The 27,200-nt window shown below is 31.5% G+C and overlaps 1 pseudogene across 1 annotated transcript in view; it reads right to left on the bottom strand.

Annotated features, from left to right (window-relative positions):
• The window catches only part of LOC143245127 (uncharacterized), a 123,091-nt pseudogene that overhangs the window by 44,045 nt on the left and 51,846 nt on the right, over positions 1-27,200 (bottom strand). Inside the window, exons 3-14 of the transcript XR_013025482.1 lie at positions 18,665-18,778; positions 17,282-17,416; positions 16,774-16,818; positions 10,861-10,923; positions 9,674-9,796; positions 8,865-8,900; positions 8,357-8,419; positions 7,314-7,391; positions 6,171-6,293; positions 5,473-5,526; positions 4,932-4,994; positions 20-64 (exon numbers count right to left, since the gene is read on the bottom strand). The product of XR_013025482.1 is annotated as an uncharacterized LOC143245127 (transcript). The remainder of the gene's footprint in view (positions 1-19; positions 65-4,931; positions 4,995-5,472; positions 5,527-6,170; positions 6,294-7,313; positions 7,392-8,356; positions 8,420-8,864; positions 8,901-9,673; positions 9,797-10,860; positions 10,924-16,773; positions 16,819-17,281; positions 17,417-18,664; positions 18,779-27,200) is intronic.

Below are 27,200 nucleotides of genomic sequence, written 5' to 3'. Positions count from 1 at the left end.
TATAAAAAACAAATCTTACCTTAAAACCATCGGGTCCAGGTGGTCCAGGAAAACCATCTTTACCCTGCAAAGCAATGAACAAAATTAGATATTAAAGTACAGTTCTTAGCTTTAATATGTAAACCATGCTAATCTGATGCTGAAGACACTTCTATAGAACTTATTCAGAATGACTATGGGCCATGTGCTGAATTGTTCTGACAAAATCAGATACAGTTTCTGCACTTTCAGCAAGTCCAGCTGTTCTCAAAGCACTAGGATTTTATAGTCTTTCTTAATATGATTTATCAGACTTCTTTAATACTACACAGTTTTTATCATCTTCACAGTTCCATATTATTCATGAGATTTTGTATACTGTCTGCTTATTCTAGCTTAAAATTAATGTATGAAATCTTTATAATAATTTTATAGTATACATAAATTAAAACAAAATAAATGAAATATAAAATTCTACATCATTATATGTTAAAAACAAAAAGTCAGTACAAGTTGGCAAACTGTTATATAAGAAATAATGTTTTTAATCTGAATTAAACATAGTACAAAAATATAAATACCTATCTAAAATCAAGCAAGTCATAAGAACAATGAACTACATTATTATATTGTTATCTGTTGTCAATACCAATGCAGAATGACTGGACACTCCTAAAGTGTTATTTAAAACTCATACACATACATTGGTAGAAAATTTTATAAACTTAGTTAAGTAACTGGTCATGTAATGTCAATGGCTGTATGAACCATATAAACATAGATTTGTAGCCACATCTTTATTAGTCTGCAGAACAAAGGGTAAAAATGCCAATCTAAAAGTAGCATTTTTGTCAAAGGCAGTTTCTTTATACAGCTGTCAATAATGCCAATGAAAAGAGAATAGATACAGTCGCTTCATAAAATAAGAAAAAAGATGTTTGGACAATGTAACAATTATCAGAATGTATCCAAGAGTCAAATATTTCCAATCATACCACACACAGATGATTTCATAAATTGTCATATGGTATCAGTTTGAAAATCACTTCTCTGAAATTCAAACCAAATGCAAAGATTTTTGTCCTTAAAACATAAAGTGTAGAAAATAAATCGCTAAAGTAATGTAATACATATGAGGATCCACATTTCATCATTTTCTGTATTGACAACAAATTCAAAATATGGGGATAATACATGAAGCACCTGACCTTATTTATGATGTTCTGACAGTGGGAATAGGACACCTGAGTGTTTCTGTTGATTATATCAACCCCACAATGCTGCATTTTCATTTCAGTGAAAATAACTTTTAAAAGATGACAAAGTGACAATCAGTTACGTTTATGTTATCTATGTGTCTGCTTTCTTATAGTGAAGCCTCATTGGACTATCTGCTGTGTCCACTGAGGGAAATCAAACACCTGATTTTAGAGTTGTGAAACTAAAGACTCGCTGCTGTACCACAGGTTGACATTTGTTATCTGCAACTGTTTCAAAGAGGTTAACAACAGCAACATTGACATCAGCCATCTTTCTTGGTCAACAAAATCACCAGATATTTTTCAATTAAGCATCTTTGAGAGAAACTTTAAAAGTCCTTGCTACAAGATTACTCTATTGTATTAATACTTATGAATCAAATGCATACCACACTTTTCAGTAGTGTGTTATAATTGAAAAAACACCTTCTGGCATCTTGTAAAGTCATGCCATATGCATTTCAAGTTAAAGGCAGTTCAACCCAATATTAGGTATGGATGCTAATAAAGTAGCTAGACAATATGCCATTCAAGATCAAGTAAACATTTTTTAAGTTTGTATATTTTAGGAATATAATCATAAATGACTATGGTTGCAAATCAAAGTTATTAACAACATAATGCTAAAAGTCAAGCTTATTAATTAAAAGGTAAATAATGTTTAAATCAACCAATCATTCTATCCTTTCCAATTCTGAGGACCAACAACTATGCTTTTCTTTGATCTCTATTCCATGATACTTGCATCAGCTTTCTTAAATCAATCTTTTCATCTCCAGTCCATTTCCTAATGTAACTAAGCCAAATGTGGGTTTGTTTGCCTCTAGATCCTTTTCCTTTGCTTTGGCCCATCATAATCTTGGTCACACTTCTCTCTGGAGTTATTATATGCCAAAGTAGAGCATTCCCCCACCTTTACATATTGGCTGTTGTCTTTTTATCTTTGCATGTTAAAATAAATGCTTCTTAGTTTTTCTTTTTATGTATCACCATTTATCTCTAACACCATATATGCTTCAAACTATCATTATATTTTGATAGTCAGGAGTCAGATTTTTACCTCATAGGACAAAAATGAACTACATTAAAAAAATATTGTCTAGAGCTTGTATAAAGTTAGGGGAACAGGAAAAAAATCTTAATTCTGCCAACATACTGTATATTTAGAAAAGATTTAATGGGATATAATGAAAAATAATTTGGAAATTTTAATCTTAAAATAAGAAGTTTTGATTGAAATAACACATTCATATTTGATGAACACATTTTTTCAATTTTCCCTATCCATAGTATTAGATCTACTGTTTTATTCCAGTAAACAGCCATATAATTGTTGATACACTATACTCCTCTATTAGAGAAAATATGTTTTAATGATCCTCTCTAAGAATGGCATCAATCTATTGAATGGCATCCATACTTACAGAGCTAATATTCAAAACCCAGTCTTATACAGGGTGAGCCAAAAGTAGGTGGACAGCATTCGGAATAGGTTTATGTATCGGTTATATTAATGCAATTGTATATTATAACTATGTTGCAACTATATTATTTGTGTTATATAATTACAATTTTATAATTACATTTGTTTTAATTTAATCTGTTTTCTTTTTTTTTAGATTGTTAATATAACCCATAATGTCAAATACTTTAAATACAGATAAAAGAATATGGGTGTTAAAAGAGTATTGGAAATCTCAAAATACTGAAACCGTAAGGAGAAAGTGGGTTGAAACATTTGATACTCCAGCTCCAAAAAGACAAACCATTTACTGTATCCGTGACAAATTCGACACCACTGGCTCAATCCTTAATGCTGCTAAAACTGGTCGACCCAAAACAGTCTGTACAGAGAATAATAAGCAACGTGTTGCCGATGCATTTGTTCAAAGTCCAAACAAATCCACCAGAAGAGCTTCTATGGAATTGAACATACCACAAACCTCTATTAGGCGAATTATAACGCAAATTGGGTTGAAACCCTATCGACCACAACTAATTCATGGCTTATTGGAGGATGATCCAGACAGGCGACTGCAATTTAGTGAAATTATGCTGAACAAGATTGAAGAAAACCCAGGTATTTTAGATAACATTGTGTGGAGTGATGAAGCTTCTTTTAAATTATCCGGTCATGTCAATAGACATAATTGTGTTTACTGGTATAGTGAGAACATGCATTTAACATTAGAACAACAGCTAAATCAGCCTGGTGTCAATGTTTGGGGTGGTATTTCAAGTTCTGGTGTTTATGGACCATTTTTTTTGGACGGAACAATTACAGGAGATAAGTATCTCGAAATTCTAAGGAATCAAGTTGTTCCCCAGTTACAGCAACAACCTAATTTACATGACTTTTATTTTCAACAAGATGGGGCCCCTCCACATTATTCCAAAGGAGTTCGTGAGTATCTTGATGAAACATTTCCATTGAAATTGATTGGTCGAAGAGGTCCAATCGATTGGCGGCACGTTCACGGACTTGACCCTATGGATTTTTTCTTTTGGGGAGTACTCAAGGAAAAAGTTTATAGTCAAAACCAAGAAGTGTCGGTGATTTAAAAATTACATAAGAGATGCATTTCAAGAAATTAATGCCCAGAGTGACTTGTGCAAAATGTTTGTCGAGCGTAAGAGGTAGACTTCAAAGCTGTGTAAATCAAGAAGGAAAACAATTTGAGCATTTGTGTTAATAAATAACATTTTATTTTCATTAATATAATTGTCTTATTACATATAGTTGTACGTATACGTGATCTCTAAATAAATGTTTTTTTACTGTCCACCTACTTTTGGCTCACCCTGTATGTGAGCACAAATAAGGTAGCAGTTGTCATTAATTACACATTAGTTCACATAAAGATAATAAATTGTTGAAGAGAGTATTTATCTGAACCAAAGTGAATCCTTCAATAAAGTGTAGATATTTTTATAATCCTGTACTAATTGTTTTAGTATTATTGTAATACAAGTTTTGATAATCTGGATTTTAGAAATTCTAAGTTTTAGGATGAAAAAGTTATTAGAGGTGGAATTTTATGTACCATTACACTACCCTCATTGATAATTTAAGAATATCTTGTTATATCTCTCAGACTTCTGCCATTCACTAATCATACAAAAAACTGTATTAAACTTTTGTTATGTAACAGACATAATCCATTAGTTAATTCACCACCAAATGACTAATAACTAGTAGTCAAAATAAATGTACATATACACATGCAAGTACAGCAAGAATTCAAAACTGGTGTTCAAATTGCTTTTCATTTAGTTTTCATACTTTACAAAGATAAGTATGAAGATGTTAATTAGCATATTCACTTGTTATTAAAGAGTCAGAAGATCCATATTGTATCTATTACTAACTAGGTGGCTTAAAGAAACAATAAAAGTTCTACTTGTACAATATGTTTTGGATATCAGTTGGAATAACTAGCCACACTGTCTCTGAAAATAATAATATTTCCAAAAAATATGTATTTTAATTTGTGACTCTACATGAGATTGATGTACACTTATAAATCTTGTGACTGTTAACTGGTGTAAAGCTAGCAAAGAATCAAAATGGCTGAATTTATTAATTTTTATGAATGTTTAAACATATGTCAGTTATTTGATGAATAATATAGATTATCATAGATATGTTAATATTTATATGTATTTCCTTAATAAATGTAATAACATATTTACTCTTGTTCCAGGTGGTCCAGGTAAACCCTTTTCTCCCTTCATACCAATGTCTCCATGTTTACCCTGAAAAAGTTAAAATTCATTGCACTGTCAATTCATAATACTAATATTATAAAATGACAGACAAAAAAAGGATTTTGCAATATGTTAACCATTTTGAATTTAATAATTTAAATTTAAAATATATATTCTGATATATTTTAATGTTTATTAAGAAATTAAAAATGTTTCTAGCTTGTATAGAACCAAATTTTTGAAATGGAAGTAGAAGCTGCCTAAATTCACAAACAAATAATCTAATATTGAATCAAAGTGTCTTTATTCTAAATTTTCACTATAAATTCACTAAAACTTTACAGGAAGACCCTTTCTTTAGAAGAAAGCTACAATAAAATATAATAAAAATAAAGAAAAAAGTAAAGTATTCCTTTTAAATTGAATAAAACATATTAGACAAAAAATACTAAGATAAGTATTTTTATGTTCACACAAAAACACCAAGCTAATAGCACAAACCCTCAGTAAGGTAAGTTTGCTCTACCTGAGGTCCTGGAATTCCATCATAACCCCTCTCTCCTCTTTCTCCTTTCTCTCCCTGTGAAAAATGAGACATAATTGCTGTTAAAAATATCCTCCAGTATTCCACACATTTTTCTCTTATTCTGACACTTATGTACTTGAAAACAAACAAAACATTTTTATTTTTCCCTCTGTAACTGCACTATATTTCTGTAGATATTTATTTTTTGTTGTCCAAGTACTTTTTATCATTCAGAATGTCTATCTTGCCTACCCAATAGGACTAGCTTAAACGGAACTACCTAAATGAAATAAAAGAACAAAATTAGCAATTCCTACCACATAGTTAATTCTAAAAGGTTTAATGACAAAATGATCAATATGTTTACTATGTAAATACTTGTTAAAAATTAAAAAGACAGATGTTTTACCAAACATTTTCATAAAAAATATTTTTGCCTGGTAATTACCTAATGAACAAACAATCAATACCTTGAAAAATAAATTACTCTTCTTTATTAGAAGTACTAGAAGCAAAGAAGTAATGTATCAGAAAACATACTTGAAATTGTTTTTGCACTTCAGATATATTTTCAGGACAGTGCAATCGTGAGTTTAGTGTATTCTTGGTACAATCATGCAGTATTACATAAAACAAAGAATGAACAAACTATGCAGATAATTTAACGTAGATACTTATAAAGAATATTAGTATTTTACCTTCATTCCTCTTTCTCCTGGAGATCCTGGAGGTCCGATTTTTGTTTCATTTGGCTTTATTTGTTCTGATGTATTAGGACATACCCCTGGTGGCCCTTGAGGACCAGGATAACCCTTAAGTCCCTAGAATTATTTTTTAAAACATCCATTTTATAGTTTTAGATAAAAAAAACACCAGTTCATTTGCTAAAGGAACACTTACTAGAAAGAAACCTATCAATTTATGGTATTCTATTTTATCTTTAAAACAGATCAACTTAAAATGGCAAATTTCAATATATATATATGTGCACTTACTGTTAAATACTGGTAAAGATTTTGAGATACTACAGAGTGATTTGGATTAACTAGTGAATTGTACAGTTAGTTGGCAAATTACCTTTAATAACAGTAAATGTATTTGGGATATTATAATTTGGATCATATGTTTAATCTAAGAAAGGAAATAGATTTAATAGAAAAGATCTGAAGGAAGGCTACTAGGATGGTTTTGAAATGGAGCAATTATTTTATGGGGTAAATTAAGAATTCTTAACATATTTTCTCCTAAGGTTTATAAGATTATCCGAAGATTAATACAATGAAGAACACAGATTTATTTCTGCTGCATTCGTAATATAATAAAATGACAGAATAAAAGTTTAAGATTTAGAAAAGACAGGCAATGCTCCTATAACAACAGTTTTCTTTTTTAACAGGAAAACTAGCTTATAACAAGAATTACCATCAATAGTATTGAAAGTTGACAACTTAGAAGAGTTTAAAAGAAAAATCAATGGTTCCTCAAAAACCAGAGAGCTGATTAAATTTCTTTTTCCTTTCTTTCGAGAGGGTGTAAAGTGAGAGCCTTAAAAGATAATAACACATTGTTATTTTTCCTACAAAAAATGAAAAGTTCAAATAATATTATCACAAAAATCATTGGATTATATTGGTATTGCAATTAAAAACTTATTTTAAAATTACATTTGTGTATTCTGGTCAGCATGCTTATAAAAAGAAAGTATAGGACATTCGAATCTTGACAATGAATTTGAAATATATTAAATATATTTATGAGCATTTTTATTTTTTGTGTTTCATTTAATACTGAAACAATTCACTAATGTATATTAGGCATTATCATAGCTCATTTCTACTTACTGGTTCTCCTTTCATTCCTGTGTAACCTACACCCATATTTCCTTTCATTCCATCTAAACCCCTGTCACCTCTGTCACCCTGAAATAAATTAAAAAAGTACTTTAATATACACATTTATAAAAATTCAATATAACACTTTCTGTTATTATATCAATATTCATGAACATGTACAGGTAGGTTAACCTTTTAGAGAGGCTTTTATTTTTCACAAAAAAAAATTATTTGCTACTGCTATAGCTAAAATGTAAACATTAGATACAAAATGCAGCCAAAGTTTGATCAATTTTAACGAACAATAAATGGCACAGATTTACTTTACAAAAGTTTAATGATGAAGATCCCTCACTAAAACAATTCAATTGTAAGATGATTCAAATGGGTGATGAACAAAAACTTTATTTTACATGAGTAATACATTAGGAATCCTACAATTCTTATGATAATAAAGCTTTGTCAAAACTTGTACAAACAAAAACAAGTATTGTTTCATTCCAATAAATAAAATGAGGTAGATAAACCAGCACATCTCAATGATACTTCCCATTCAAGTATTGTAATAAATAATAGATCAATACACTTAACTCTTTCATCCCATGTTTATAGGCAGACAAATCTTCCAGTGTTGGGTTTGTTTTTAGATATGGACAGTAATATGTGGTGGTGCAAATTTACTTATATCTTACTTATTTTATTGCATATATCACCAGAGACGATTGCCTCAAATTTTCCAAATAATTATACTATCATAGTTTACAAAGGATTAAGTGAAACATTTATTCATTATTCAAATTAGAATAGTTATAAGTTTCAAAACTTAACTGTAAGATCATTGATTTTACTGTGTACCTATTTTACAGAGTTTTCTTAGTATTACATTTTTCAAGGCTAAAATAAAGATTAGATAGCATGTTCCATGCAACTACCTGAGTTAATACTCTAAAGAGTGATATATTTGTGTCTATGACAATGAAAGAATTACACATGTTTTTAACAAAAATACTTAAATTATAATTCTCTCAACACAGGTAATACTCAGTGTTTACCTTTAATCCTGGAGGACCTGAAGTCCCTGGTTGTCCTGGAAGGCCATCAATACCAGGGGAACCCTAAAATAAAGAATATATGGCCTAACATTGATTTCACTGCTGCAAAAGCTACAACAAAAAATCTTTAAGCATTAAACTTTCAACCTGTATCTGATATTTAAAGTATATTTCTCAGTCTGGGATGAAACTGTATGTATATGAGATGAATGTTTAATGTTCTTTGTATAAACATTACAAGTAGTACCAATGCATTGTGTGGATTAAAAAATATACAGTCTATATATCTAGGAAAATGAATAATTTCAAAACCTGAGATATTGGTTTTATTCCAACAATATTCACTGCATTCTCATGTTTGACAAACTGTAGCTATTCTTTCCCATGTAATTTTCATGTATAAGAATGTTACTAAAGTTTGTAAAATCCTTTAATTAATATAATTAAATAATATTCATTCTTATTTACAATTTATGAAACAGTATATCATCAAAACTTGGGAACATACCGGAGGTCCTACTGTCCCATCTCTACCAGGTTCACCCTAGAAAGAAAAACAGAAAGGTAGATAATTTATTAATATTAACAAGTTGCCTTGATGACTGACAGACAGAAGTTCTATAGCATTTCAGTGTTATTTTTCTTAAAGTGCCAGTAATAATATACATAAACATGTTTTACAATGCTTACATGCTTTTCCATCTAACAATCAGTACTAATGTTTTATTTATACGCTAATGTTCAACAACGTATTAATGCTTTTCTATTTGGCACTCAATGTTAATAACTGAAATACAGGTTTATTTTATAGCACTATAGTACTTCCTTGACTTTCAGAGTTTACACAAAAATTAAAAAAGGTTTGAGTGGATGTCTTTTTTTTATTATTATTATTGACAAACGATGTTATTATCAAATAGAAACAGATGTTTTAAGGCAATGGATAAATTGAAAATATAGAAATAAAAGTTATTAAAATAAATAAATCAAAAGAACCAACTTTTGAAAAGATTATTGAGTGTAAATATGTAAAAGAACAAATTTTTACAAAACAAGTGTGTTTTTCTTATAGCAAAGCCACATCGGGCTATCTGCTCAGCCCACCGAGGGGAATTGAACCCCTGATTTTAGCGTTGTAAATCCAGAGACATACCTTTTACAAAACACATAACATCTAAATAAAAACAGTTTATACCTCTGTGTTTAAATAATAACTGATATTGGAGCTTATAGATAAAAGACAAACCTGTGGGAAGTGTTTCACAAATAACAAACAAATTCATTTAATGTCGTGGAAAGAGTAGAAACAGATTTTACCTTCTGTCCTTTAAGACCTGCTGGTCCAATAGCAGGCTCTCCTTTTGTTCCTTTCGGTCCAGGATCACCAGGAAATCCTACAGGTCCAATATCTCCAGGCTCCCCAGGTATACCTGGAGTACCCTGAAAGAGTATGTGCACAAACACAAGTTTCCTTGAAATAACGTGTAATAATTTTAAAGACAATTAAATATATCAAACTGAGTTACATGTCTTTAAAACATCTAATTAAGATTTATTGCATTCTTTAAGTCCTATATTACTAGTAGCACAATAGTGTAAAAAAGTAAAAAATTAGTTACTTACCAAATAAAAAGTATATATACATTCAAGATCTTAAACAAATGTACTAAAATTAGCTTATCAACATCTATGGTATTACATTTTAAAGCATCAAACATATTTTTGTTAAATATTTATATTCTTCTTCTTAAAATAAGTTAATATGTTTTGAACTAACTATATATAAAATTGTCATCATTTTCAAAATAACCAATTATGTTCAACTAAAGACCTTACAACTGCTATCTTAGATTATTGAATCTAAGTAATTTTAACATTTCTCATTAATGGTTTTCATATAAGTCACTTGAACTAGAGCATACAACAGAGTTTAATTAGTTGCAACCAAACTAAAAGACAGGATTTATAATTACCGTTGACTTGCAGAAAAATATAAAATAATCATAAAGAAACTTTATACTAACTACTCTGTTCTTTATTTATTTATTTTTCTGAGGTCAAGCAAGATCATTTTTCAAGGAACTGATGACTCTGCTTCATCAACTTAGGTCAGTGACTTAAGTATTGGTTTCATGTACACTTTCCATGATATGGAAGTGAAATAGTTCAACATGGATAGCTGGAAAAAATAACTCCATTTTGTTTCTTCTAGTAAATTAACACAAGTTACAAATACTAATTTTTCCTTAAATTTTATCAATTAGTCATAATATTAATTGCTGGTGAATTCATATAGGAGTAACTTATCACTTTAAATTTCTCAATAAAAATCTCAAAGGTCGTGTATTAAATTAAATTAAAGGAGCAGAAATACTTTACTAAATAACAGAGTTAGAAGGCAGACACATAAAACTAAAAAATGTACAATGAATGAAATGATTCATGATTAAGCTTGGATAGTTAACACTTGAAAAATAACTTATGAAACAAAAATTTCAACTTACATCTGTTCCATTACAACCATCCAAACCAGGAGGACCCCTAGGACCTTGCACGCCAGGTAAACCCTGGAATGACATTTAAAGTGTAAGCAATTTGCAACAAAATATTCTGAAAAGATTACCCAGATCCAAAATATGCATACATTTGTAAGGTAATATATATTGCTGTGAAAAGGTCTTAGACATTTAGTATAAGGAAACTAAAACTTTGTATTCAGTGCAAATACATTTTTTTATGAAAAAGAAAATCTTATTCAAATAACCAAATTAATACATATTTTAATATAAACTAATGGTGAGTACATCCACCCTCTTCCTTCGAAACCACTAAAATTCATCTGGAGACACTTTCAACAAATGTTTTTATAAATTCCTGTGGAATGCTGTTCCACATTTCTTCAATGACCTCTCAAAGATTATATAAGTTGCTGGGATTATTTTTTATTTGTCCAAATATTCCCATACAACTTCTATCATACTGAGATCTGGACTTTGAGGGGTCTATTCCATGCATTGCAAGACTCTAATTTCCTCTTACTATTGCAAATACTTTTTAATTACTCTGGCTGAGTGATTTTGATTATTAAGTTTATCAAACATAAAAAGACTGTCTAGTGTCGGTAGTATTAATGATTAATATATTTTGTGTTTGTAATGCATTTCGATGTTGAGGCTATGGAGATTTCTAGAATGCCTAAGTGATAGACATATATACAGCTGCAGCCAAACAAGTGGAAACAGAAAATAAAAATCAGATAAAAAAGAAATTCAGTGACAAAAAAGTTAAAAAACGTAAAGTTAACCATTGTGGGAGCCAATGGCCTAACAGTTGATATGTGAGATTAACAGTCTCAAAGAGATAAGGAGAATAATCTGTTGTGTCAAAGGGTGTTCTAAACTAATTGAATCCACCTGTGTGGACTTTTATCAAAGGCAGATGATTACTGGAAGTTCAGGATACATCTATAGTAACTCATGTGACAACATAAATATACATGGAAACGACAGTGATAAAAATAGTTTGACTTGTCAGCTGAATTCTAAAGCAATAAAAGTGGACTCTTGACAGTGCTACTGTAAGATAAAATTTGGGCCAATAAGTCTCACACCACTGTGCACATTGCAAACTAACAGTTTTTTGTACATTGCTGCAGCCAATGTATCATCAGTTTTCATCAATTATTTGAACACTGCATTAGAATATGTACCCCTAAACTTGAATTGAACTTCATTCATGCTGTTGGTTTCAAGCAAGGGTCTTTATAAGTTTCCATTGTTTATCATCTTGCATACTGTTTTTTATTAAATCCAAATAACTGAAACTTTGATTTATCTTTCAAAGCAACTTTGACCATTGTACAATAGTCCAATTTGTGTTCTTGTGCATATTTTAGCTTTTTAGTCTTGTTCCCCTTTCTTGTACATCTCTTAAGTCCTAATTTTGTATTGTTGATTCATGGATGATGATATCTGAACCTTCTGCCAGTTTAGTTGCACATTAAAAGCTTGTCTTATTTCTACTCTTCAAGGATATTATCTTCAAGTATTGTTCGTCCTTGCTAGACAACTTATTAGATCTTCTAGTTATAGCTTATCAACTACAGACGATGTTGAATAGCACACCTTGAAAATTAAGTGATGCAAGTTAGTTCATTCAGTATTTTCCATCTTTGTGCAGAAACACAATTCTGTGTTGATCTTATACTAAAAATTTAACCATCTTATTTTAAGCTAACAGTTAATCCTGGTAGATTGTATTTTGCAGTACAAAAATAGCCTTTTAGCTTTATGGATGTGAAAGAGAAACAAATGGTACTAATGATAAAGAACAACTGGAAAGAAATCATCAATTAGCTTTGACTGGAAAATGTGATGGATTAGCTACTACAACACTTCAAAGTGGCTGCTCATGCATTGTTTACTCTGAGTTGTTGCAATCACAAGTTTTTTTGAAGATTCTGACCAAAGTAAATAAAAGATTGTTAGATTGATAAGCTTTGTTTCTTCTCACCAAAACTAAGTTGAATTAATAACAGTCAAATTTATTTTACTTGTAAAAGACACTAGTATAGGTTTTGAGTAAATTTTTGATGCTCATAACAAACCTACATTGTAACTTTGAAATGTGTCTAAGGCTTTTGCAGAGTAGTGTGAGTGTGTGTATGTACCCTTGCACACACACACACTTATAAAGATAATTTTCCTACTAGAAAAACGTATTGGTACAACATAGAATCAAAATAGATGGTTAAAAACAGCAACTAAAATATATGCTTCAAAACATATGATCCTAAGTATACCATGTTGAAATATTACAGTGATGCAAACCTGATGACGTATTCAATGGTAGAAAATATTTCATCTATAACATAATAATTAATCCAGTTTTAGTATTTGATTAGGATGAAAAGTTAGCTTAAAGTATTAGTTTTTGAAGAAATATTCTCAAAAAGAAAACTTGAAAATCATGTTGATACTATGCTAGTTGGTATTTTACAAAAATCTAAAGTAAAATAAAAAGATACTCAGTTTTGTAAAGTTGTAGCTGGGCAATACTAAGAAAATAAATAAAAATAAATGGGAATATGAGATGACAGAATGCTATTTGACTCACTAAGGAAATATTTAAACAAGTTCAAGCTTAATAAATATTTTTACCCAAAAATAAGCTTGCATTTTGTTTTACAAAACTGAAGTTGGTTGCTCATAATATCTAAGTTCACATTACCAAGTTTTAAGTCACCACAGATAGACTGATGCAACTTGTAATAAGCTGAGACACCCAAATCAAGTGAATTCTATTTCTACTTAGTTCAAACGAAATTATGTCCAAACGTTTAAGTTTGTCCTCAGAAACCCAATATCTTAAGGTTTCACTCTAAAAGTTCTTTATGGTCATAATAGTATTTTAAAAGAATGACATATACTTTTATCTAAAGTTATGAAACGTTATTATATTTCCAGAAATCAATCCATTATTCCCACAGTTAAACACTGCAATATTAACAATAAATACACCTAACTTTTTATCATCATTTATAATAGCTAGTTATTTGGACACAAAAAAAGCAAGTATTTTCCAACTTTCTGTCTTTAAAAGTATAACTTTATATATCCCAATATGTGAATCAATTTTTCACATTCTAGCTTAATTACTAAGATTGTCGTTGTCCTTTAAAGTAAAATAAAAGATTATCACAATAAAATCAGCAAAATTTTTGACATTACTATATAAGTTACCTAAATTGGCATAAATGATTACAAACAATGCTCTATGGACAGAATTCTGAAAAACCACACTAGCCAAATTTTACCAATTAGACAAACTCTTATTTATCGCCATTCTCTCTTTCTCTCTATTCTTTTTTATACAGTCAAATCTATTTGCTATCTACCTGTTAACTTCTTCTCAGTTTGTTTAATAATATATTTAACTCGTTTAGTACTTTATGAAATACTTTCTAATGGTAAAGATACAAAACATCAGCATAAGTAAAAAAAAAAAAAAAAAAACTTCTTCCAACTTTCACTTGTTTGAATATTTGAAATATTGTTTAGCACTTAAGACATGTTTCTTTTTTTAGCATATAAATTCCCACTTAATTACAGTGGAGCGCCGTTAAGCCATGGGGGGTCAACCTGCTTAACCGTGGCTTAAACCTTTGTGACTGAAAAGCCGAAGTCGCCAACAGCTCCACCCAGGAGCCTCATCCGGGCCATTGCTTGATCATTATATCGGATTATTGAATTAAAAATAATATTTTAATTATTGATCACTTTTTCACGGATTTACCGCAGATTTTCATGGAGGTTTACTGTAACAATGGCGGATTAACAGTCGATTAACAGTCGATTTTTATTGTAATATATTTTATTTATTTCCCAAATTATAGCAAATCCTTTTTAAATATCCCCTTGAAGTTATAAAGCCAGGATTAAATTCGTAAGCCGCTTTTTTACACGTTCTTAAATTATCGCAGTGAGCCACGATAATTCTCGCTCACAAGACTTGCTACACTGGCTTAGCATGGCCAGGTTAGTTAAGGCGTTCGACTCGTAATCTTATGGTAGCGGGTTCGCATCCCTGTCGCGCTAAACATGCTCGCTCTTTCAGCCGTGGGGGCATTATAATGTGACAGTCCACCCCACTATTTGTTGGTAAAAGATTAGCCCAAGAGTTGGCGGTGGGTGGTGATGACTAGCTGCCTTCCCTCTAGTCTTACACTGCTAAATTAGGGACAGCTAGCACAGATAGCCCTCGAGTAGCTTTGTGCGAAATTCCAAAAACCAAACCGACTTGCTACAGTGGCTTAAGCGATTTCGCGGTTTACTGGTCTGCGGCTTAATGGTGCTCCACTGTAATTAAAGGAATAATGAAGTAATTCAAGGATAAACCAAGCACATATTATTCGGTCTCCACAAAAATAAGAAATCTGTTGATAATATGCAGCATAACAGGTGTAGAAATTTTTAGGATAATGAGGATAAAGATATAAAGTTTCTTTTTTTAACATCTAAATTCCCACTTAATTCATTAAAGGGATACTGAAGTAATTCCATGCTAAACCTAACATACATTATTCAGTCTCCACAAAAATGACAAATCTGTTGATATAACATGCAGCATAACAGGTGTAGCAATTTTTTAGAATGATGAAGTTAAAGAGATAAAATATGGAATCGACATAAAACAAAAACACTCTTTCACTGTAGAAGTACTGGGGATTGGAAGCTGATTGATAAGTGGTATAATTATTACACAGTTAGCAGATAAGAGCAAAACAAAACAAATGAGATTTCTACAGCAAGTGCTTTTTGCAATAGGACAAAAAACAAATCTGCTGTTGTCAAAGGTCAGAATTAATGTATCAGAATAATTTTTTTCACTCTAGAACTAACTCTTCATAGAGTAACACTCAACCATCTATTGGCTCTATTAAGAGTTAAACACAATATGTTGCATTAAAATCCTAAAATGACACAAATATATATCCTATAGCAATACAAGTTATATTAATAAATATAATTGAGACAAAGCTTTATAATGATACACAACCATTGGGGCATTTATTTCTTAAGCAGATAACACAAAGATATAATCAACTACTAAATTTTCTCTAAAAACGATTGTATTCATTACATTCATTATTCAAATTTAAAAGCAGTGTGGGACGTCAAAATATACTATTTAGATAAGAATATTTTGAGAAACATCATGAAATGTTATGCAGAAGTGAATTATCTTATGTCAAAAAACATCAAAACATAATGTGAAAACACAATTAATTTTTATTACACAATAACATGGAACAAATTTAACAAGAGCACCAGCCACTAGACAAAGCTATTGTTACCAACAAGACAAACTAGACAACAGTGTGTGGAGTTCTGATGAGATTCATGACAAGAATGAAGGAGTGTATAACAAGTACAACAGTGTCACCTCTCATGAGGGCATGCACTACCATGTCACTTTGGTCATTTCATTAGACAAATAAAGGAGAATATATCCTAAATGATGACAATAGAAAAAACCATTGTCCTCTTCTACACAGTGTAGTTTACTTTACATCAGTCTTTTCCATACGAATGAAAACAAATATGACACCAAAGATGAATAACTCTGAACAGTAGGCAGCTGGAGTAAAAGGAAAAGGAATTTAGTCACATTTGTTGACAAATGTTCTGTTGTCAAAAACTAACACACAACTATAAATGTGCAAGTGGTAAAAATGTTTGAAAATTCTCGTGGTGAACACTGAACATTCACCTTACTACATTTAAAAAGACAAGAAGCACTAAATATATTTTGCAGTATCTAGGCATTAAACTTTAAACTATTAATTATTGTCTTTCCTCACTTAGATTTAAAAAGGATACACTAGGTGATTTAACATTTCTATATACAATACTTACAGGAATTCCATTTATTCCAGGAAAGCCAGGGATTCCCATTTTACCCTGAAATAAAAAAAAAAAAATCATTTTGTTAAATATGAAATCTTCAGTGACAGTACACTTTTTAACATGAAAAAACTAAAAACTGGAAGAGGCAGCAGCTGTTATTCAGGAACAATACAAAAACAATTTCTTACGTAGCCAAACATTCAACTTAATGTTTTTCTCAAAAAGATGTAGTAAATATGAGAAAATATTATCAAACACACACATATATACATATATGTATTGTGTTGTAAGTACTGTTATTATTAATCTTTCTATCACCTTTAAAAATATTACATTTCAATTCTACAATAATGTTTGTTTCTCTAGTATCATAGAATTTCAATGATATTAAAAGACATAATAAATAAATGAAAAATTTACGTAAGTGCTATATTACTGAAATTTAACTTACTTTTATCAATAATCATAACAGAGATAAAAGAAAGAGATAATTTTAGTTTAACACAAAAATCATTACCCTATCTCCTTTTGGACCCCTTGGTCCTCTAGATCCTGCTTCACCTTTCTGCCCCTTTTCACCTGGTAAACCTTCCATTCCTGGAAATCCTTGTAAACCACGTTCTCCTGCAGGACCAGGTGACCCAGGAGGACCCTGTTTACAAAAAGAAAAACCTTACTAATTAAAATTAAGTTGAGAACTGTTTATATCATTATCAACCTGAAATGGCCTTTAAAAATGTAGCATTACTTATATACAAAAAAGCCTTACATACAAAACCTAAAACAGCATAAAAATCCCTTTAACAATAAAATGTTGCAATATATAAAATGCATCTTTTAACATCAAAATACTTCTATGAAATTTCTCAAAGGCAATTCAGTAGAAAAAATAAAAAAGTACTTTTAAGGATCAAAAGCTGCTAAAATTGATATTTAAAACTGCACATTGATAATTTTGTGAATTTTATAAAAATCATACTCGTGATATATTTTATATTTGGATATAACATACCATAACCTATAGAAAACAACAGCTAATAACCAATAAAATACAACTGAATGAAAAGTGTAAAATAAATATTTCTATCACTAAAAGAAAAATGTCATAAATTCTTCTAATTTATTGACTACTCAGTATAAAAAAACAATGTCAAAAACACTGATTAAGCTGGTGGTATACGATTATATTGGGTCTAGTCTAGAAATGGATCCTGAAGAACCAATCACTGAAAATTTACAGTTACACACAGAGAGATTATTCATCATGTTAATTGAAGAAGTGCAAACACAAATATCGTTTGTAATTAGTGCTTTAATAAAGATTGTGCAAACACAAATATCGTTTGTAATTGGTGCTTTAATAAAGATTGTGCAACTGAAATTACATTTTGTGAACAATCTTATTACTCTATTTTACACTTATACAGTTTATAGGAGAATTAATATTACTTCCTAAGTGAAAACTTGAGTTATAAAAAAAAATCATCCAATATAGCTCGATTTCACCAAGACTAGATGTACCATAGCCAAAGATGATTCAAGCCCTTCACAATAGTAACTGTAAAACATTAAGATAATTTAACAATACATGTCCAGCATACACTAAAAGTATGAATTAATAATAACTGAGACATTATTAAACACGTAATTATAATTTCTTAGACTCAGAACTGACTTATTAACTTCTTAACACAGTGCATTCAGACATTTGGCGGCTCTCTGAAGAGTTAAGACAATATTTTGCGATAAAGATGCTCTGGTCTACTGGCTTGAAACCATGAAAAAAACATTTATAGCTCAGTTCTTAATACAGTAATGAAGTGGTCTGTGCAAAAGACTGAATTTATTAAGGAAGCAGTTTCTAATAATATACAGTGTGCAAAATAAACCTATACTTTACCCGTGATCCTTTTTCTCCTACACATTTACATCCTGGTGCTGAACAATTTCCACAAAGTATTTGATTACCTCTGAAACGTCCTCCAAGTTGTCTGGATTCCCTGTCTCCGTATTGCTACATAAAATTGAAACAATAGTAATTATCACACATTTACTTCTAATACAAGAAAACTACAATAACAATGATGTGGGGAAGAGAGGGGTAAACCTCAGTTTCCCATAACGAAAATTAATAAAAAAGCAACACCTCTGCACCCAGTGGCACCGCTTAAAACTGGATTTCGATATCCAAAGTAGGCAAAGCACAGATGGGCCCATTGTGTAGCTTTATGCTTTATTCTAAACAAACAAAGTAATTGTTTTTGTTTTGCTTTTTGAATTTCGCGCAAAGCTACACGAGAGCTATTTGCGCTAGCCTTCTCCAATTTAGCAGTGTAAGACTAAAGGGAAGGCAGCTCGTCATCACCACTCACTACCAACTCTTAGGCTACTCTTTTGCCAACGAATAGTGGGAGTTCCCGTAACTTATAACACTCCCAACGGCTGAAAGGGCGAGCATGTTTGGCGCGACGGGGATTCGAACCCGCGACCCTCAGATTACAAGTCGAACGCCTTAAACCACCTGGCCATGCTGGGCCCAAACAAAGTAATAACTCTCTTTCGTAACCTAGGTCCGGCGTAGCCAAGAGTGTTAAGGCGTTCGACTCGTAATCCGAAGGTCGCGGGTTCGAATCGCGGTCGCACCAAACATGCTCGCCCTCCCAGCATGGGGGCGTTATAATGTTACGGTCAATCCCACTATTCGTTGGTAAAAGAGTAGCCCAAGAGTTGGCGGTGAGTGGTGATGACTAGCTTGCCTTCCCTTTAGTCTTACACTGCTAAATTAGGGGCGACTAGCGCAGATAGCCCTAGTGTAGCTTAGCGCAAAAATTAAAAAACAAACAAAAAACAAAACTTTCGTAACCACATAAACCAGCATAATATTAATTTAAGTTTAGAGATTCTTTTTATTCTATTTTTGTAAAACAAATTAAGAAATTACTGGCAAAAAGGAACAGATTTTCTTTTCTTATGACTAAATAAACGTTTCTTCATAATACAAATCTCTATGAAACTGTTGATCTAAATGTATGCCCATTGTGGCTCAGTGGCAAGTCTAAAGATTTATAATGCTATGGTTCCAATATCCGTGATAGGCACATCAGATAGCCCATTGGGTAGTTTTGTGTTTAACGCCAAACAAACAGGAAAAACAAAATTTATGTATGTATGAAACATTCTGATAAAAATTGTTAAATAGCAATAACTTTGTCAGAAGATATCGATTAAAAGTATTTTATGTATAATATAGTAACATTTTAATTATAAACTATATAAATACTTGAAATATATGGATGAATATCTCTCACTCTAAACCGGAATATTTGATATAAATAGTTACTTTAATTGAGAAAACACCATCATGATATCTAACTTATATTTTAAACATTTACAAAACACAAGGACATAAGAAGAAATATGTTCGAAGTTGTAAGCAAACAAAGCAAGAAAAACAACTGTTTGATACATCTCGCTGGAAAGTTTAAAACTCTTACATTTAAAATGTATTAAAGCATTTTTATTTTGGCAAACGTCCAACAAGACAGAAAACATAAAATCATTGAACAAAATGTATTTGAAAAAATAAGCCCTAAATACTTTGCTGGCGTGTCCGCAACCTCTTAGTGAACTACGAAATTTGATTACTTTGTTGTTTATTGCCTCACACTTGCTAAGACCAGTGTCAGTCCATAGGGACATAAAATACGCCAAGTACACAAACCAAATGGCTATCAATTTTGCGAAATTTTTCATGTATGGATTTTGAAAAACTTATCTAGAAAAAAAGCGAGACACACATTGTGTTGCTGTAATTCTTACAACAAATATATAATCAATAGCCAGATGTAATGTGCTGAAAAGGCCAAAATAAATTCAAGACTAACCTAACTCCAGATGCAGATAACTTAAACATTATGAATTATTTCGAAAACTTTTTGCTTCCGAACCAGGAAGGTCATTTTGGGATGGGGCAATTAAACTATTCTCAAGCTTGAAAGGAGACCCCAAATGGTGGTTTTATGAGCCATTTCGAGTCAGGCCGGACTAAGGAACCAATTGTACTGGAGAGGCCCATACAAGGTTCTTCTTATTTGACTCCAAAATCTTTTGTGAAATGACGCTCCTGGTCCGGGTGGTGGATCAAAAGGTCAAAGTTTCAAACCGCAATGAATCTTTTTAACTGTGGGGTTAAGAGAACTGCATAAAATATGGATACAGCTGATCGGTTCTTCTCCTTCTAATTCGAAATTTAAAATTATCCCCGATCCTTGGAGTCTCTGACTGGCTGCATGTTGTATGAGGTACAGTTCAGAATGAAAATACCAAACCAAATAAAATGTTTTAATTTTTATTTCGGCGTAACTTCTTTAATACTTGCCAGTGTGATTTATGTAATTGAACCTTCTCACGTATTTTAATATATAAATTACAGTTAATGACAGAGTATATCTTTGTATAATTACAGAGTCTCATTTTAGTGTTGTGCGTTTTACGTATTTTTAAACACGTGATACGAACTCGTACGTTTCAGCAGAACAATGCATGTTACTGGTACAAAAGAAAAAGCTGATAACAGAATAATTTTCACTATCAGTAAGAAACAATGAGGTTAAATACACGGAACTGAACTACTTGATTCATTCATCTAGAACTAAATCCACATTTATACTCAAAACAGCGTATCCTGATAAAAATACCTTTTCACACAGATATTTGATTCTTATTTATTACAAATGTCACATATGTTTTCTCTCTTTACAGATATCAAATTCAGAGTCAATTAACATTTCGTTATGGTGAAACAATCTCCAGTAATTACTCAAGATGTATTAATGACACATAAGTTCTATATTAATTATAGGGCTTAATTCCTTATTTGAAGAATATCAGTTTTTCTTATTTTTATCGTATGAAATAACTAGTTCGTTCCCCAGTGGAACAGCTATAAGTTTGCGGATTTACAACACAAATATTCGTGCGTGTTTCTTGTAACATTTTGCATAATTTATCGTTCATCATATACAAGTAATTGAATTACTGGTCTAGGAGTGGACTTAAACTTGCAATACTCTACCCTAATGTCATATAGATATAAACAAACGTGAAGTATAAGAAATAATAAGTGTTGTATGATATAAAACAGTCTACAATGTATTGCCCTTGTAGCTTTTACTCATTTAACATTCTTCACATTGTAAGTGTTTTTTTAATTATATGAAATAACACGTTTAGCTAGCCATTTATAAGAAATATACTGTTCTGATGACACAGGGATTAAAAAACTCAATATTATAAAATATAAGAATATGCTTTGGTCAAAGCAATAAGATACATAAGAAGTTAAGAGTGCTTCAAAAAGGAGGACTTTCTATATATTACACAAGTGTTTTTGAGTGTATTAAATTACCTTAATCAAAGTATTATATAAAAATCATAGAAGGCCAGCACTTTTCAACACGCTTATGTTACTAAGAGAGTATGAAATTAAAGCTAAACTTAATATTCACTCTAATTCCCAAATAATCGACTCTGTTTACAGTTTTCAAATAAACTGATTCACATTGTTATTGTTGGAAGGAATATATTTATAATTTACGCCAGATGAGGTAATTTTAGTTAGGCTGTTTTTGTTTTTAAAATATATAATAATATTATATGCTAATATTATAAGACGCATGATACAAAGGTACATCTAAAACATTCCAAGTTGACGTCAGATTTTACTTGCACATTAAGCAAGATTATAAACAGGATATTTTTTTTAAAAAGTAAAGTGGACTGTTTGATTTTGAATTTCGGCAAAGCTACACGAGGGCTATTTGCACTATCCGTACCCAATTTAATAGTGTAAGATTCCATAGAGTTAATCATCATCGCCCACCGCCAACTCTGCAGCTACTCTTTTACCAACAAATAAAGGGATTATTTGTCACATTATAACTCCCCACGTTGGCGGTAGGTGGTGATGATTAGCTGCTTTACTTTGCTAAATTAAGGACGGCTAGCGCAGATAGCTCTCGTGTAGCTTTGCGCGAAATTCAAAAGAAACCAATTATTATCAAATATTTCCATAAACTTCTTAGAATGTTCTGGATCTTATAAATGTGGCTTTTAAATAAGGTATTTTTATGTATTTTACTTTCCATAATTGGCTTAAGAAGTTACTTACGGACATATCTATGCTATTTATTTTGTATCAACTTTTAAGTTGTAAAAACCTTTGGTGTAATCACGAACAGGAATTTCAATAAAATAAATTATTTTTCGATAAGTATAAAGTTACACATAAAAACACACTGAGGAATCTCTGCCTTGACCCGAAGCCCGAATTTTAGCGTTATAAACCTTCAAGTTTATCACTAAATATACGAGTGTATTATATTGTTTATGTTGCGTGAGTGTTAAAGTAAGTTATTTTTAGAAGTGATAGTTTTGGCAAGTTTGCTGGCGTAATTGTTTTCAAACCATTTGTTGCATAGTTCAATTGTTATAAATTGATGTCATGTTACTCGAACCTCTTGAATTTTTCACGTCGTTTTAAGTGACTTTTCTTACATCATGTCTCATAGTTGGTAGAAAGTTCTAAACCTCAGTCGAACAATCTATATTTATATTTAAGCTACCAAATTAGTACACGTAAATAAGTTAGTGAAAGTAAAAATGAAAAAAGAGAGGTTGGACAGTGTGATTGTGAATTTCTCATAAGAAGCGTGTAGTGGCGATTTCTAAAGTGATTTTCACAGCTTGTATTGTAATAACATACATATAGAAGAATAATTTGTCTTGCCAAAGGGCGTTCTAAAGTAACTGAACCCACCTGTATGGAATTAGAAAAAAGAGGAGAAACAATTATTTAAAGCTCTGGATACAACTGTGATAACCAACAGCATAGCGAATTTTTGTGCAAACGTTTGAATTGTTTTGAATACATTATTTTAAAACAAGTGGATTGTGTGCTGTCTATATGCTGTTGAAATTTATCATCAAGTCACAAACACTTATTGTAAAGTACCCTGTCCTTTATAAAAAAAAAAAGACTGCCCGAAGAGTAAAGTCGATGATTTACAGTTCACGTCCATCTGCTTAAAAACGATTTGCTCATTTTGAGTTCGTGGGTGCTTTATTGATTAGAGAGTAGTAACCCAAGAACTAGCAGTACTTGCTGTTAACTAGCTGCTTAGTATAAAAAGTAGCCCAAGAGTTGGAGGTGGGTGGTGATGACTAGCTGCCTTCCCTCTAGTCTTAAACTGCTCAGTTAAGGATGGCTAGCTCAAATAGCCGTCGTGTAGCTTTAAGAGAAATTCAAAACAAACAAACTTTCTAATGTAGCTCCCCCCAGATCCTCCGTGGCATGTCTATAATCCTATAACGTTAACAGATTGGGACATGATACTAACAGTGAGCAAAGCAGAGATAAGATATCGCATTGTATAGTTTTATTTTTCACAATAAACAAACAACATCATCTAGTGTGTCGGTGAGGCTGGGAGCTCATAAATTCAAAATTGAGGGTTAGATCCAATGAAGTAGACAGAGCGCAAATAGTCTGTTGTATTTTTTGCCCCAAAACCAAAAAGCAAATTTGGTCTATCAGTTAAAACTGCTTTTTCGACGTCACAAGCCCTGAGTCAAAATATTAACTAAAACTACAAATTTGCTAAAGGTCTGTATTACATAATACATCTATAAAGAAGGAAAGATTAACATTAAGGTGCTTGTATTTGTTTTATTTTGTTTGTTGTTAAGTGCAAAACTACATACATAATGGAATATCTGTATTCTGGAACAGCCGATGTCAAAATCCCAGTTTGAGCGTTCTGAGCCCTCAGATTTACTGCTGAGTCATCAGGGGGAAAAAAAGTTTGGTTAAGTTCATTTCGGAGCTACACAAGGGATTTCTTGTTATTGTCCTCATTTTAAACTCAGAAAACTATAAAGAAGACAACAACCTCTACAATCAATAGTTTGGTTACTCTTATAAAAGACCAAAGTGTGGATTGTAGATATTTCGGTAATAGGATGCGTATCATAGATCCTTAAATCCACAGTCTAGTACACTAATTACTTGGTCACGATTAGCCAACATTAAATAAAGAGCTAAAAAACTTTGTATATATCATGCATCACATGAGTACTTTTACAATATATTTAATATTACTCATCCAATATCAAAGGTATATTCAAAAGAATTTATAGTATAACAAACACAATATTATTGATTATTCCTGTATTAATTTTAAAACACGTACCAATGGTCTGACAGTGAATACACATTAAGAATTAAAGTGTATTTTTTTAAGGATAAACTTGCCAAAGCTGCATGTGCAGTGTCAGGTAAAGTTGTTAAATTATTGAAGATTTTAGCAATAACTCCTTATAAAACATGAGTATGTCAAGAAATATATTTAAAATCCATATTTATCTTTCATCTTAACCACAAAATAGTGCTGTATATAAAACTACGCCTATGTTGTTTACGTGAAGGGATAAATTCGTTTTTCTTAAAACCCAAAACGTTAGTCCTAGAAGCAGCCAGAAGGGTAGTTCGGGCGATACTTAGAAGTACTAGTAACATTCCGTTCTAAAAATATAGTTCTTGTTTTTCTCGTTTTTATGATTTGATTGAGAAAATAACGAACTCAAGAAATATAAACATTAAGAGATATCCGCTCTTTAGATGTTTGTGTTTTTGAATTTCGCTCAAAGCTACACGAGGGCTATCTGAGCTAGTCGTCCCTAATTTAGCAGTGAAAGACTAGAGAGAAGGCAGCTGGTGATCATCTCCCACCGCCAACTCTTGGGCTACTCTTTTACCAACGAATAGTGGGATTGATCATCACTTTATAACGCCCCCACGGCTGAAAGGGTGAGCATTTTTGGTGCGACGGGGATTTGAACTCGAAACCTTCGAATTACGAGTCGAATACCATATCCACCTGAAACTAAGTATTACAGTTTCAATAAGAACATTCACATGAGCATGTCTGGTGAAGCGGGGATTCGAACCTGTGATTCTCAGATTACGAGCAGATCGTTCTAAGCACCAGGCCATGCCGGGTCTCTTATTTATAAACCATCGATCCAGGATACGTGTGTATGTCTTTGAAGCTACTTCTTCATGATTACACATTACTTCCAGGCATCACATTTTCTATAGTGACGTTTCTGCAAAAAACAGATAGGCTCATCTTAAATTATACATTTAAACACAAATTTTAAAAAAGTCCAACAGCTCAAAAGTATATTGAAGCTGCATTGTGAAACGTGAGAAGTGTGTGGTCGAATGGGATGCTGCGATTACAGTCCATTTGACCATCTTACTTATGAAAACAGCTTTGGTTGCGAGGTGCGTCTGAAAGCTTTTGAAATTTTTACTTGTGAGACTTCAGTTTCAAATCTTTGCTTAAAATCCTGTCGCCCGAACACAGAGCTATGTTTAGATTTGTATGTTTCTTTCATTAGAATTAAGCACAAAGTTACACAATGGGCTATTTGTGCTCTGCCCACCACGGATATCTAAACCCGGTGATTTTTAGCTGAATGAGACCGCAGTCATGCCGCTCTGCCACTGAAGGGGGGCCTATGTTTAGATACATAACTCAGTAGGATTACGAGACAGAAGGTTTCCTTCCTAATCGTATACTATTTACTTTGGGAGTGGTGTTACTCTGAATTGGCTTAAAGTGTGGTGTTTGATTCTCCTCGCTGTCCTAAAAGAGTCGCTGTGTGAGTTTTCCATATTCTACGAAGAACATGAAAGGCTCCCTTCTTTGAAATATTGTATCCTACGACTCTCTTAAAAAAAAAACCAACAAAACTTCGTATACTGATATTCTTCATAAAATAGCTTCTCATTATGAAAATGTTGTTTAGTAGTCAGAAATTCACCAAAAACCATGGGACACATGTACATCGACACGCCATTGCATTAGTTTACATGTAACTTATCCTCATGGGGTGGTAACCATTTATATTTATATTATTATGGAATTATCAGACAAAAGAATGATTGCTTTCTTTCTAACATATATATACACAAAACTGGTAACTTATTAACTGATGAAATACAAATATCCATTCCTATGCATCTGGCAAATTGTTGTTTATGTTTGTGTTAAAAGCTTTCTCAGTTACTGAAAATTCTGTATGGATACACAGCACACTTAATGTTAGTGTATGCATATATGTATGCAAGCACTAAACTTAAATGTGTGTATGCATACTAATGACATCATCAATGGTAATAACCATAACTTGTATGTGTTAAAACCACAGTCACATAGAATTGTTAGAAGAAATACATTTTTATCCTACTGTTCCTTACTTTTTGTTGACTTAAACGTTGTATGAAATATGTCTATGATAATTTATTAAGATCTGACTGATATAAAAACAAATGTGTTAAGGTTGCTATACATATGATCTAATGTTTATTT

This window comes from Tachypleus tridentatus, chromosome 1, assembly GCF_004210375.1.
Source record: "Tachypleus tridentatus isolate NWPU-2018 chromosome 1, ASM421037v1, whole genome shotgun sequence".
Taxonomy (NCBI): domain Eukaryota; kingdom Metazoa; phylum Arthropoda; class Merostomata; order Xiphosura; family Limulidae; genus Tachypleus; species Tachypleus tridentatus.
Note: the sequence above shows the minus strand (reverse complement) of the source record. Positions and strands in the feature narration are given on the sequence as shown.